Raw genomic sequence first — 15,648 nt, 5'->3', positions numbered from 1 at the left:
AAAACGTTGAAAAAAAAAAAAAAATATGATCCACTCAACCAGCAGAGGGAGTACAAGTTATCTGACGAATCCAGTCTCCCAAACTCTGCTTTCCTATTGGTGAAGTCACTGATAATGTTTTGGAGAGAAGGAAGATACCAGCAACAAGACAGAACATATCTGTACTTCTCTGTTGTCTGTTGGATGCAGAGAAACAACACTGATTCTTAAATGAAGGGAAAATACAACAGTAAGGGGAAAAAAGTATTCCCATGAATTTTGTCAGTCTTCTTTGCTCAGAATTTAACATGTCATTGTCCATAGCCTGACTGACAACTGTCGTGGTGGATAAGAAAGGAGGAAGATATGATTACATCACTCTCTGTAAATTTAAAAACCAGAGGCATCCAGAGGTGATATGAGTTGTCTATAGTCACATCAATTCAGAAGTAGAGGCAAAATTAGTATAAATCATCCAAGTCCCATTCTGACTTTTCACACGGGACCTTAGTCAATGACAACTATTTTAAAGGGAAAAGAAGTTACAAAAGTATTTTGCAGTTTTTCTATTTGCCTTTGCTAATAATGATCCAGTCAAGAAAGAATAAGAGCTCAAGAATATAGAACACCCGAGCATTCCCTGATTTCTTTGCAAATTTTCCTCTAGGGTTGGTGCTTTAATTTCCAATCAGTCTGAGTCAATAACGTATGGTTGTCAGTGCCATTGTTGACTCTCACAATTTCTTGTCTCAATCCCATAGTTCCTAAAGCTTAGGGCTTAGGGTCACTGACAGGGGTTTTGGTTTGGAGCTTTCTATGTTTACACAATAGGGCAAGTCAATATCTCTCCTGTATCAGTGAATTCTGGACTAAACTGATCTATTAAGCATTGTAGACAAATGAAGACCTTTAGGGGTAGAAAGAGGGCTCCCTGGAAATCTCCTCTGCTTTTACATTTCATTAAATCCACAGACTCCCACTTGCTCCCCACAGAGATCTGAATGCAGTTGAATAAGAAAGGAAGAAAAGTCTCATGAGAAGAATGGAATGCTCTTACAATATTTTTAGGCTGCAATGTATACTGAATTCCATTCACACGGTCCTGCAGGAGGTTTGGCCCATCTTCACAGAGCATGCCACAACTCCTGCTTATTGCAACAGATATGTACATTTCTCAAGGACTGACAATAATTAAAGAAAAAACAAACTGGGAGGTTCTTTGCATAGGATTGTTGAGGCAAGCTTTCCCTTTTTCTTTTGTTGATTCCTGTTCTATAAAAAGGATGATGAACTGGTGTTGGAAAGTTCACATTTTTCTCCAACTTGTTGGACTCCTAATTGTGTACCTGATTCAAACCAGTTTTGGAGATAATGGGGTTACCTCTAACTTTCAAAGAAGCTAATAAAAAGACCAAGAAGTTTTTGAAAAATCTATGATTATTTTTAAAGAAATAAAATCAATATGGAAATAAACTTTTTATGAGAAACATGAAAAATTTTCCTTGGAGACACAGGTTGAATAAATGAGGACTTCTTGATGGTGGCCACAAATGAATGAGTTCAGTTTTTGCTTTCATTGAACTCAAAGGGCGCACGTTTCTACTTGCGTGTTCATTTGCTTTTATTCTGTGAATCTAATCTGTCTATCCCACATCAACAGACAGAAGGGACTCTTGAAGTCTGTTCCTTCTCAGCCCAGGAGCCTTCAACGTAGAGGCAAGACTTTAATGACTTCTAAGTGTTCCAAAACACCCAAATCTGTACTAAGCTCCTTTAGCTATGTGAAATACTGAGTTAATGAAGGCAGGGTCATTGATTCAGATATATATACGATGACTCTGCAAATCTTGTCCTCCTAGGCGTCAAATAAACACATTATTACCAAACATATCTATCCCCATTGGCATTATAAATCCATTACTCACTAAGAGGAGAGGGTAGGTAGATATGGATGGAGGCAGACGGTACTAAACTTGTCTCAGCCATTTCATAGCTGTGTGAACTTATGTAGATTTCTTCAAGCTTCTATTTCCTCACTATAAAATAGGAATAATAATAGCAGCTACCTCATATAGTTGTTGTAAGGATTTAATAGATTATTCATGTTATGTGTATAATGCAATGGCGAGTAATAAAAAATGCTCAACAAATGTTATTTGAATTTCAATTTAATGCTGTTGGTATTGCTGTTGTTATTATTGTTATTGCTGTTGGACATTTTAAAGCACAAATTCCATGATGCTCGCTGCACATATGTGTTACAGCTTAAGTTCCTTTGGCATTGGTACATATTGGCTTTAAAACTCAGATACACAAAATATACAGAATCCAGAGAAGCCAACACACCTTCATGAAAGCACAAAAGAAGCAGTAAACCTCTACTCTCAGCGCCACTTCACACATCACACACTTAAATCAATTAACACAGCTGACCAGCAAGTAACTCATTGGTGCTCACTGTGACTTTTCAATCTGCTGAGGATGTCTTCTAGTGATGAAGCTTAAACAGATGTTTAGTAATGAAGGGTGTGGGTATAATTATAGACATGAAAAATATGGTCTCCTCTCCTAAAAAATCCAGAGTGCAGTCATTTCTCTATTTTTGCTTTTTGGAAGAAAATAAGAAATGAATTAAAAGAGTTTTCTGTTTTGTTTTCATTTTTCCTCTTTTTAAAATAAAACATGTCATTAGTTCTACACTGCAGAAGTCCAACAAAGGAGTGAATAATTCCCTGATGGGTTAGAGAAATATCAATATCTATTTAAGATCATCCCCATACCAATTTCAAGTGCACATCTATTCAACTTAAATGCAGTCGATAATTGTTTACTCCTCTTAAGCTTGTGTGTGTAGCCTGAGAAGTATATCTTTAAGATAGATGCAAAAAGAGAATGTTCCAAGTACTTGTTTACACTTTAGTAGATGCAATGACAAAAAGGGAACAGTCATGAATAATACTAAAAACACCAATTTCTAGGGACACCTGGGTGGCTCAGTTGGTTAAGCATCAGACTCTTGGTTTCAGCTCAAGGTCATGATCTCATGGTCATGAGATTGAACCTTGCATTGGGCTCTCTGCTGGGAATGGAACCTGCTTAAAATTCTCTCTCTCCCTCTTCCCCTGACCCTCCCCAGCTCTCTCTCATTCTCAAAAAAAACAAAAACAAACAAAAAACAAAAACAAACAAAACAATTCCTAGACAACTCCTCTAAGTGATTCTGATTCAGTAAGAATGATGTCGGATTTAGGAATCCCTGTTTTCAACACCTGTTCTGGTGATTCTTATGATCTGCCACATCAGGGACATTGATCATCTGTTTTTTCTACATGCCTGACATCTCTTCCTTCTTCTGATAAAAGCACCTCAATTTTCCTTTTAGAAAGCACTCCTCCCCAGCTCTCTGCTCATGTGGGTGGTTGGGGCTGATTCCACCACCAGCTCCATAGTGGGCCTTGGTCCCAGGCCTGTTCAATCATTGTAATCAATCATTATCTCTGGTCACACTGATTGGTTGAAAGATTGGTGTGAAACCAAATCCTGGGATGTTGAAACCATTGGAAAGAGGAGCTCTCTTTCCTCTGGGTTTAGGAAAATGTAGCTACCTGAAAAAGAAGCTAACAGTGAGATGGAATAAATGGAAAAAGGAAAGCAGAGAGATTGATACACAGAGAGAAAATATGAAAATGAGAATGAATACCTAGATGATTTCCTTTAGATTCACACATTCAGGCAATTTTTGTTTGTTTTGAGGGAAAAAAAACACAACCTATAATGACAGCAATCAAAGGAACAAAATGGAGACACAACTCAAAGTTTAAAAATTCAGATGGAAATGTAAAAGACTTAAGCTACATGACCTGTTAATGACTATTTTCTAAGGGTTTATTAAATTAGGCATAGGAAACTATGGTGGTCAGATATACAATAGAAGAATGAGTGTACTGTGGGTTCTTCATAAATATTTTTTTAAGTTTATTTACTTATTTAAGTAATCTCTACACCAACGTGGTGCTCAAACTCATGATCTGGAGATCAAGAGTTGCATGCTTCTACAATTGAGCCAGCCAAGTGCCCCAAGACTGTATTGTGGTTTTTATAGAGTTTTTAAAATAAGAAAAGTGCATTTAAAATGAAATGGCACAATACAGGTATAATTGTGTTTAAAATACATCCCCACCAAATGTACCCAATAACAAAGTTCCCAAATACATGAAGCAAAAACAGATAGAAATGAAGAGAGAAAAACACAGTTTAACAATAATAATTGGAGATTATAATACCCACTTAAATAATAAATAAAACAAATATATAAAAGATCAACAACGAAAGAGAAGACTTAATGCTGTACACCAAATAGAACTAACATAATCTCCAGAACAATCTATACAACAATAGAATACACATTATTCTCAAGTACACATGATATTCTCCAGTATAGACCATATGTTAGGCCACAAAATAAATCTAAATAATTTCAAAGGATTGAAATAATCCAAAGTATGATCTCCAACCACAATAAATTGAAATTAGAAATTAGTAACAGAAGAAAATCTGGGAAATTCACAAATATGTGGAAATTAAATAACACACTGCTAAATAATCAATAGGTAAAAGACTAAACCAAAAGAAAAATTAAAATACTTTGAAGTGAATGAAAATGAAAACAGAACATACCAAAATTTATGAACTGCAGCTCAAGCAGTGCTAAGAAATTTATAGCAATAAGGGCTCCTGGGTGGCTCAGTCGGTTAAGCATACAACTTCAGCTCAGGTCATGATCTCACAGTTCATGAGTCTGAGTCCCACATCAGGCTCTGTGCTGACAGTTCAGAGCCTGGAGCCTGCTTAGGATTCTCTCTCTCTGTCTCTCTCCCTCTTTCTCTCTCCCTCTTTCTCTCTCTCTCTCTGCCCCTCCTTCATTCATGCTCTGTCTCTGTCTCTCAAAAATAAATAAATGTTTAAAAACTTTAAAAATAAAAGAAGTTTATAGCAATAAACATTGGTTTAAAGAGAAAAAAAGAATAGGGCGTTGGGTGGCTCAGTCAGTTGGTCATCTGGCTCTTGATTTCAGCTCAAGTCAGATCTCACAGTTCATAAGATCAAGTCCTGTGTCAGGCTCCTCACTGACAAATGGAGCCTTGAGATGCTCTCTCTTCCTCTCTCTCTCTCCCTCACCTGCTCATGTTCTCTCTCTCTCTCTCTCTCTCTCTCTCAAAATAAATAAACATTTTTAAAAAGAAGAAATTATCAAATCAGTAACCTAACTTTCCACTTCAAGAAACTCAAAAAAGCAAACTAAGTGAAAACAGAAGGAAAAAAAAATAATGATTAGAGCAAGAATAAATGAAATAAAGAGTATAAATACAATAAATAAAATCAGTGAAAGTTTGTTCTTTGGAAACATCACAAAAATTGGAAAACCTTTAGTCAAACTACTAAAAAAAAAGACTATGATAACTAAAATAAGATTTAAAATAGTGATTAGTTTCTGATCTATAGAAATAGGAAGAATTATAAGGGAATACTGTGAATTATTGTATGTCAGCAAATTAGATAATCCAGTTGAGATGAACAAATACCTCAAAGGGTACAAACTACCAAAACTGACTCAAGAAGAAATAGAAAGTATGAATGGATCTATAACAAGTAGAGATTGAATTAGAACTCAAAAAATATCTCACAAAGAAAAGCCCATGCCCAGATAGTTTCACTGGTGAGTTCTACCAAACCTGAAGAAGAATTATCACCAATATTTCACAAATTCTTTTAAAAAATAAGAAATTTTCCAAATTAATTCTACGAGGTCAACATTACTCTGCTACGAAAACCAGAGAAAACTTCAGGAGGAAACAAAAAATTCTGCAACAAAAATACCAGCAAACTGCATCCAGCAACATGTAAGGATTATACACCATAACCAAGTAAAATGGATCCCAGTGATGCAAGATTGGCTCAGCATATAAAAATCAATCAACACAATGCATCATACTAATAGAAGAAAGGACAAAACCACATAATTATCTCAAATGATAAAGAAGTATTTGGCAGCGTTCAACACTCTTTAAGGATTAAAAAAAAAACTCAAAAAATTAGAAATAGAAGGCAGCTTCCCCAACCTGATAAAGAGCATCTGTGAAAAATCCACAGCTAATATCATACTTAGTGGTGAAATCATTTTTGCAGACCTTAACTCCCTCATACAATACATTGAAAATGCTACAAGTCCTGGAGTTTTCTACGTCCATATTTCAGATTTTATTCTGATCTTGATGAGAAGTCATCAGAGGAATTTCAAGCAAAAGAAGGTTATGATTTGATTTTTATTTTTAAAAAGTACTGTTGTTACCACATATCTATTCCACTTAGATTCTATTTGTACTGGGAGTAGAGAATAGGAAGGAGCCTTGGTATGGTTAGCAGATTATGTAAGTAGTCCAGAAGAGAGATTCTGGTGGCTTGGAGGAAAGTGTAGTGGTGGAAACAGAGAAAAGTGGAAGTTTTCAGAATACTTTTAGAGGTAAAGTAAGTCAGTGGGATTTGCTAAGTGTTCAGATATGAAGATGAATGAGAAAAGGAGAATCAATGTTGACTCCTAGATTTTTGGCTTCAGCTACTGGGTATATGGTGATGCCATATACTGAAAAGAAGATCCAGGGACACCTGGGTGGCTCAGTTGGTTAAACATCCAACTTCAGCTCAGGTCATGATCTCGCAGTTTGTGAGTTTGAGACCCATGTCAGGCTCTGTGCTGGCAGCTCGGAGCCTGGAGCCTGCTTCAGATTCTGTGTCTCTTTCTCTGCCCTTCCCCCATTCACATTCTGTCTCTTTCTCTCTAAAAAATAAACATTAAAAAAAGAAAAGAAAAGAAAAAGACCCAGTGGGGTTAGATTTGGGAAAGAAAGATAAATGTTTTATTTGGCATACATTAAATTGGAGAGGACTGTTTAAAATTAATGTGGAGATGTCTGATAGGACTTGGGTATATACTTGGGAGCTCAGAAGAGAAGTTGGAGCTGAACATAAAGATTTGGAATTCATCAGCATACAAGTGGTATTTAAAGCCATGGGATTAAATGAGGTTTATTTTAAAAACTATTTAAATAGAGCAAAGAAGGGAGACCAAGATAGAGCCCTGAATTGCTCATACCTATAGCATTGAGACAGAGAAGACAGAGCTCAGAAAGAAGACTAAGGAAAGCAGCCAGTGAGATAGAGGAAAACCAGGAGACTATCTTGTCATGGACTCCAAGAAAAATAACTGTCTCAAGAACGAAGATGAATAATTTCTAGGGATCTGCTGTACAACATTGTGCCTATATGTAGGCACAATACCCTATAAATAACAATATTTATATAATATAAATAACAATACCCTATCATATACTTTCAAAATCAGTTAAGAGAGTAGATCTAGTGTTAAGTGTTCTTACCACAGTAAATTTTCTTAACAAATAAATCTTTTTTAGAAAATAAGAAAGAAGTAGTGATCAACTTTGTTGAATACTGCTGAAGGGGCAAGCAAAAAAGGAATGATAGAATGGCCATTAATGTTTGAAATACAGTGATTATTAATAATCTTGACAATCATGAAGTCAATGAAGTTATAGGGACAGATGTCCTATTGAGGTTGGTTAAGAGAGAATGTGAGTTGAAAAATTAAGGGCAGCAATTATAGATAAATCTGAAGAATATTTTAATGAAGAGGCATAGAGAAATGGAACAGAAATTCAAAGGATAGGATCTGAGAGCAAATAATTACAGAAACTAAGTCACTGGCAAGGATCTGGAACACCATGAAAGTCTTTACCAGGTTGTCTTTTGAGCTGGGCCAAGCCACATCATCCACAGTACAGAGAAGGAAGTTGAAGAGGAGTCATGAGGCAAGTTTTCATGGGAAAAAATGAGGAATTTCCTGTCTAAATGTTTCTGCTTTCCTGGTAAATATAAGCTTATAGTGAGCTGTGAAGGTAGTGGAGAGACCAAGTAATGTAAGAGTGTCAAAGAGAAGGAGTGAAATTATCACTTGGGAATTACAATAGACTGAATTGTGTCTCCCCCCAATTTTTTTTTATATTAGAGAGAGGGAGAGACAGACAGCATGAGCAGGGAGAGGGGCAGAAGAGGAGAGAGAATTTTAAGCAGGTTCCACACTCAGCACAGGGCCCAACACAGAGCTTGATCCCACAACCCTGGGATCATGACCTGAGCAGAAATCAAGAGTCAGATCCTCAACCAACTGAGCCACCCAGGCACCCCACCACCCCCCTCCAAATTTTTATGATGCAGCCTTAACCATCAATGTGATTGCATTTGGAGATAGTATCTTTAGGAGCTAATTAAGGTTAAATGAGGCCATAAAGGTGAGGCCCTGACATGATCAGACTATGGTTTTGTAAGAAGAGGGGGAAGGAGAGAGAGAGTGAGAAAAAGGGAGAAAATCTCTGCCATGTGAGGACATAGCAAGAAAATGGCCATCTGCAATCCAGGAAGAATGCCCTCACCAGAAACTGGAATAAGCCAGCATTGATCTTAGACTTCCTGCCTCCAAAACTGTGAGAAATAAATTTCTGTTGTTTAAGCCACCCAGTCTATGTTATTTTTTTATGGCAGCCTGAGCCAGAATGTAAGATGGTGAAAATATTATTAAAGTTGAGTAAGATTCTGGACATGATGAGTGCCCAACTGAGATTTGTGGCTATGGAACTTAAAGAGAGACCAGACACACAGTTGTGGGTTTTTTTTTTCCCCCCAAGCCATTTCAGCTGCTCAGATGCCCGCATAGTGTCAGTAGACAGATGGATTTAACCCAGGTCATGACTTTGGAGGCAAGTCCTGCCAAGAGAATACAGAGAATTAAGGGTATTCATAAGACAATGTTTAGGTGAGATGAGACAAATAATATTGATGATGACAACTTTAGAAATAAAGTCCTTCTGCCTCCTCTCTGATATGAAGATGAGCTTCCTTAAGAAAGATTAGGCTAGGGGCGCCTGGGTGGCTCAGTCGGTTAAGCGTCCGACTTCAGCTCAGGTCACGATCTCACGGTCCGTGAGTTCGAGCCCTGCGTCGGGCTCTGGGCTGATGGCTCAGAGCCTGGAGCCTGCTTCCGATTCTGTGTCTCCCTCTCTCTCTGCCCCTCCCCCGTTCATGCTCTGTCTCTCTCTGTCTCAAAAATAAATAAACGTTAAAAAATTAAAAAAAAAAAAAAGAAAGAAAGAAAGATTAGGCTAGATATTCTTTATCCATGTTTGCAGTGCAGTATATAAAATTTCGAACCCTTTTCATTCATATGTGGATCCTGAGAAATTCAACAGAAGTGGGGAGGAGTGTGGGGAGTCTCCTCCCAGTGGGGAGGAGAAGGGGGAAAAAAAAAGTTACAGAGAAGGAAGGAGGCAAACCATAAGAGACTCTTAAATACTGAGAATAAACTGAGGGTTGATAAGGGTTGGGGGAGGGAAAAGTGGGTGATGGACATTGAGGAGGGCACCTGTTGGATGAGCACTGCATGTTGTGTGGAAACCAATTTGACAATAAATTTCATATTAAAAAATTAAAAATAAAAAATAAAATTTCGAACCCACTGCTATATCAGTATCAAATAATGACACTACAACTGGTAGTGCATTGCTTTTAAATAATCATTGATGCAATTCATGTGTATTTTGTACCGTAAACTTCCTAATAAACTGGAGATCCATGTAGACAAGAGTCAAGTGAGTACATGTTTGTTTAAGAAAGTCTTTCAGAATAGAACTTAGGGTAATTCTATCTCTCCTAACCCATTAGATTTTTCATTTCTAACACTATTTTTTCCCTCAGAGGTTAATATGTTTGATCTCAGACTGATATTGGTATGCATAAGAGGAAGTGACATTTTACAGATGAAATCTTGCTTTGGAAATTAAACTATGTTCCAGTCTTCCTTCCTGTCCAATTTTGAGCTAAAATCCTGCAAACAAAAACCATTTCTAGACTCCATGAATGCCCTAATCCTAAATTCTTCCTGAATTGTGAAGTGGAAAATTAAATCATTTTTGTTGGAATACTCCCTGTTCAATGGGTCCAGATCAGCACTCAGATGATGTCAGCAAATGTTACATTTTTTTCCAATTATGAAATGAATTATGGGGCGCTAGCTAACCACAGTCAGTCATTAAATAAAGCTATTTTTGCTGATACATTGTTGTCCTGCCAGAAAACACAGGTGTTTTGTTTTTAAAGAAGTTTTTAAAAATTGCTGTAAGAAAAGATTGCACTAACAATCCTTCAGCACAAGCAATATAGGAGCATAAATAAGAAGGTGCTATTTGTAGAGAGTTTGTGTGGCAAGGGTAGAGACTGTGTTTTCACATACGAAATAAAGAGTTGCTTTATGTCCAAGGAATTGAAACATTTGGGCTATGATGTATGAAGACAGTGATATATGACCATGCATATTTAAACACATCTATACACAGAGTCTTAAGAGTTGAATGAAAGGCACCTTATAAACATGAATTATTATCGTGAACAAACTTTCTTGCACTGGTATTTTTAAAGAATGTTAGTTCATTCATTCTTTGACGATTCCCAAAGGTTTTAAACTCATAGTCTCAAAAATGACGGCATGTACATCTGTCAATATCAAACATGTACTTGTTAATAGAAGACCTAGAGCTGTGCTTTCACTTGGAGGCAGTTCCTTGAAAAACAAATGAGCATAAAATATTTTAATTGGTCCAGTAGTCATAATGATGATTTTTAATCATTTTGCGTTTTCAGTAATAGCCTTACACTTACTCATTTTCTTCCTCTCTTTCAATCAACTGTCTTCAATTTACATATCTTCAAATCATTCCTAAACTAAGCAGCTGCTTTCAGTTGATTCATGTAGGAATTTGATTATCTCATCCAAACAATGACATCTTGGATCATGCATTAATGGCATGCTTATGGAATGAAGCAGTTTTCTGTTTCAAAATGACTTTTTTTTCTCTGTGTGTGGAAAAGAGTATAAATGGTACCTGTCTATAAATCTCAGAACTCAAAAACTAATGCAACAATCAACTTCTCATCTGGGTTAAAACTATGTTTAAAAAGAACAATGATTGGGGTGCCTGGGTGGCTTAGTCAGTTGAGTGTCCAACTCTTGATTTTGGTTCAGGTCATGATTCCAGGGTCATGGGATTGAGCCCCATGTTGGGCTTCATGCTGGGTGTGGAGTCTGCTTAAGATTCTCTCTCTCTCTCTCTCTCTCTCTCTCTCTCTCTCTTCCCCCCTGTTCTTCTCCCCCACTTGTGCACACACTCTCTCTAAAATAAATTTTACAAAAAGAACAATGATCTATTGACAAACATACCTTAATAAACTGTTGTTGGAAATAAATCATAGCGTTTAAGTGTTGAAAATGGCATTTTAAATATATTCTAAAATTCATTTCCAAGAACTAAATTGCCCAGGTTTTATTTCAAAGTTCCTAAATTCTTTTATTTCAGACTTTAGAAAAATCTCCTCAAAATAATTATGGACATCTCACCTTTGAATACTGATATATATCAAGATTCTTAAAATTTTCAAGAATGCCTTAAAAACATATTTTAATCAACAGTCCATTTAGAATTTCACTAATTATTCACAAATATGTGGAATTCCCTTGGGGTACAAAAACAGTTTTTAAAACTACTGAAAGACTTAAATTATTTATGAGGCCACTTTTGCCCACACAAAATTGAATGATTCAGTAACTATGAGTTATTGTTCAACTAAATGTTAAGGACAATTCATAAAATGAGAGAACTCAGATCAATGATCACATTTTATACTCTAGAAACATGATTTTTAAAAACATTTTATCTATGAACATATAACTCCTACATCACTTCATTCATTCAATTTTAAATGTGGCAAATCCTATTATCCAGGGTAATTGGCAATACATTGTTCTTAATCAAATGTTCAGGTTAAATGGTTGGTTCAACGAAAATTCTATACAAAAATATAGCATATAACTAGATACATAATACATATATAACATATATATGCACATGTATATAACAACTTTCAAAGTTCAGTGCCCAGGTGAGCCACTAAAACTCACTTAACCACAAACAGTGGTTAAACATCATCACCATAGCATTCTAGAACTTAATTACATGTATGACATTCCCAAGGAAAAAAGCATATATAAGTTTTGTCTGCAATGACTAAAACTTTGTTCATAGATAGAAGACCTTCCTTATTCCCTGTTACACTTGCTACCCCTGACCCAAAGCAGGCAATAAGGACTGCATTCCCATAGTTTTACCCAATGATGGTAGCCTCTGTGATCTGATGGTCCAGTTGAGGAGATATAGAGGCTAAGGGTAAACTCCTGGAGGCTGAAGAGCTATGCTGGAGTGACCAGAAATCTTCCTAAAAATTCTAGGGAGGTTTGGGTGGGGGACACACACAGAACACTTAACTACCTAAAGATAAATTTGCAAGCTGATAAATTAAAGGGTGAAATTATTCCCATAGCAAAAGAATTACAGTGGGTCCCAGGAACATTTGAAGAAATACATTTTCAAGTGTTTGGTTATAACTCTTTAATTAACAAAGGAAGACATTAAAAGCAAAAATTTTATAACATACTGCTGATTTTCAGATGTAGAAGTTCAAATTTTTTTTAAGATGGTGAAAGTTATTCTTTATTTTTTCAAAATTTGTGTTTTTTTTTTAATTTTTTTTTAACGTTTATTTATTTTTGAGACAGAGAGAGACAGAGCATGAACAGGGGAGGGTCAGAGAGAGGGAGACACAGAATCTGAAACAGGCTCCAGGCTCTGAGATGTCAGCACAGAGCCCGACACGGGGCTCGAACTCACGGACCACGAGATCATGACCTGAGCCGAAGTTGGCCGCTTAACCAACTGAGCCACCCAGGCGCCCCTATTTTTTCAAAATTTGTAAGAGAATATGTTTCAGGTGTTATTTTTCAGCTTTCTTTTCGTTTTAATTTTTTTCTTTCAAGATTTTATTTAAATTCAAGTTAGTTAACATATATTGTAACATATAGTGTTGGCTTCAGGATTAAAATTCAGTGATTCATCACTTACATTTAACACCCAGTGCTCCTCCTTAAGGTCCATCACTCATCTAGCCCATCTCCCATCCACCTCCCCGTCAGCAACCCACATATTCATTTTTTAAAATATAAAATTATTAACCACTGTTCACCACTATTTACAATAAACAATATATAGTTGGATAGCATTTTAGTCACTACAAAGTTATGTTTTTCCAGGCTTCCTTTGAACCAGTCACCCAAACACTGAAAAGATTGAGCCTTACATGTAAAGAATGAGTTGTGTGTAAAGAAAAACATGCAAATTGATAGTTTAGATTACCAAAGTCTGTTTACCCATTTACTCCAGCAGGTCCTAAATTGCCAACATCTCTAACCATCTGATTAGGTTTCTATGAACAAAGTCTTACACATTAAACTTTTAGTCAATATAGTACAGATTTTTCCAACTGCCTGTAAAGGAAAGCTTTGCTAGAGGAAACCTTTAGATGTCCATTTAACTAAGTCCTGCTTGGCTAATGAATACACACCAGGATTTGTCTAGTTTTCTCATCTAGGTGGGGAGATGGTTGATACTGATAAAAGTTTTCCTGTTAGGAGTTTTGCAAATGGCATTAAATGACAATAGATATACATATGGATTCTGATATGGCTGTTTTGAAATTGTCCAATTGGAATTGTCTAAGTTGTTTACAATACATTTAAATTGTTCAATTAATGACAGAATCATCTATTTAATTTAAAATGTTAAATTAAAATATTAATTTAAATTAATTCTAGTTTAATTTAAATAATTTAATATAATGTAAATTTTAAATAATTTAATATTAAAATATTAATCTAAAATATTAAAATATAGTTTAAAATATTAAGATATTATTTTAATTAAATTAAAATATTTAATTTAAAATATTAAATGGTTTATTTCATGGGTTGCTTAGAATGATGGCCTTCCAGAAACACAGGTTTATCCATGGTTGTGAAATGGTGTTTTTGTTTTTCTTTTGGTGAAAGTTAAAAAAAGAAAACCATTTATGTAGGTATTTTATTTGTATGCACACGAGAAAACAAACAAAAAAATCTCAGACTGGTCATTAAGCATTTATGAGTTAACCAGAAATTCTGATTGAGTAATGACTATGGAGATCTTCCCCCAACTTTTAGAAAAGCTGTTCTCTAATGCAAAGGAAATAGTATACCATGATATCAAATGTTCTTTCCTGATAAAGGAAGCAACTAAGAAAGCCTTATTTATTTGTTCAAAGCTACCAGTGCTGTAGATAAAACCCCAACTTCCTCAATACTACTTCAAAACAAACATATCAAATTTGATTCTCATTAGAATGTGGTTATTTCTTCACACTAATAAATCAAAAACCAAGACACAGATTTTATATATATGTGTGCATATATATGTATATATATAATTCTATAATATAATTGCATATATAGTTGCAAACAATTATTGAGCTTCATTTTCTGTACAAGAATGCCAAATTAGTCTCTTTTCATAAAAAGGGATTGCAATCTGACAACACTTCATATTTTTGCCTCTTTTGCCAGTACCAAGTCTGCCCCATCTGAATCTTTCCATTTCTTGAGAAGTATTAATTCTCCACTACTGTCTGCAGCACTGATTATTCATGTGAGATCTAGACCTCTGGCAAAACCTCTTGGTTTGCCAGCAGTAGCTCTTTCCTTTGATTTGCTATCAGATTCACTGACAGACAAAGATTTCCTTTTTGTACCATCTTTTTCTTTACCAGCTCTTTGAGAATTAAGAAATATTTCTGTTAACTCCAGACAACGTAATTTTTCTTCAGGTTGCCAATATTGTCAGCATGTGTATTACCTTCCACTCAGGAAGTACTCCTCTGCTTTCCCAGTCACTATGCATCAGTCATGTGCTCTTTCCACCACAAATTCTTTAGGCTCTGCCTCTGACTTTTTTACACTTTCCATTCAGGTTCTTTCCTTTGCAATGTAGTTTTGTCAGAGGCCATTTTTTTTTTAATGTTTATTTATTTTTGAGGGAGAGAGACAGAGTGCAAGTGGGGGAGGGGCAGAGAGAGAGGAAGACACAGATTCCGAAGCAGGCTCCAGGCTCTGAGCTGTCAGCACAGAGCCTGACGCAGGGCTTGAACCCACAAACAGTGAGATCATGACCTGATCCAAAGTCAGATGCTCAACCGACTGAGCCACCCAGGCGCTCCTCTCAGAGAGCGTTTTTTATTACAAACCTGGAAAGCTATTATCCACCTTCTCCAAGATGTCCCCAGATGTTTCACTTCTCCAGCGCATTGAAGCTCAAGTTCCATTTTTTATTTTTAATTTTCATGTTACTGGACACTTTATTTTTTTAATGTTTATCTATTTATCTTGAGAGGGAGAGTGCACAAGCAGGGGAGGGGCAGAAAGAAAGAGGGAGAGAGAGAATTTCAAGTAGGCTCAATGCTGCCAAGGCAGAGCCCATCATGGGGCCTGAACTCATGAACTGGGAGATCATGACCTGAGCTGAAACCAAGAGTCTGACACTTAACTGATTGAGCTACCCAGGCACCCATGGACATTTTATTTTTAATTTTCATGTTTTAGGCTGTAAGATGCAATCCTAATGTCCTGGC

General features: G+C 36.1%; 1 long non-coding RNA gene and 1 pseudogene across 3 annotated transcripts in view; one reads left to right on the top strand and one right to left on the bottom strand.

Annotated features, from left to right (window-relative positions):
• The window catches only part of LOC125930819 (uncharacterized), a 149,682-nt gene that overhangs the window by 47,537 nt on the left and 86,497 nt on the right, over positions 1 to 15,648 (top strand). The window lies entirely within an intron of this gene.
• Positions 14,487 to 15,027, bottom strand: LOC125930817 (chromobox protein homolog 3-like; annotated as a pseudogene).

Source organism: Panthera uncia, chromosome A2 (genome assembly GCF_023721935.1).
Source record: "Panthera uncia isolate 11264 chromosome A2, Puncia_PCG_1.0, whole genome shotgun sequence".
Classification (NCBI taxonomy): Eukaryota; Metazoa; Chordata; class Mammalia; order Carnivora; family Felidae; genus Panthera; species Panthera uncia.
This window is presented reverse-complemented; position numbering and strand designations above follow the sequence as displayed.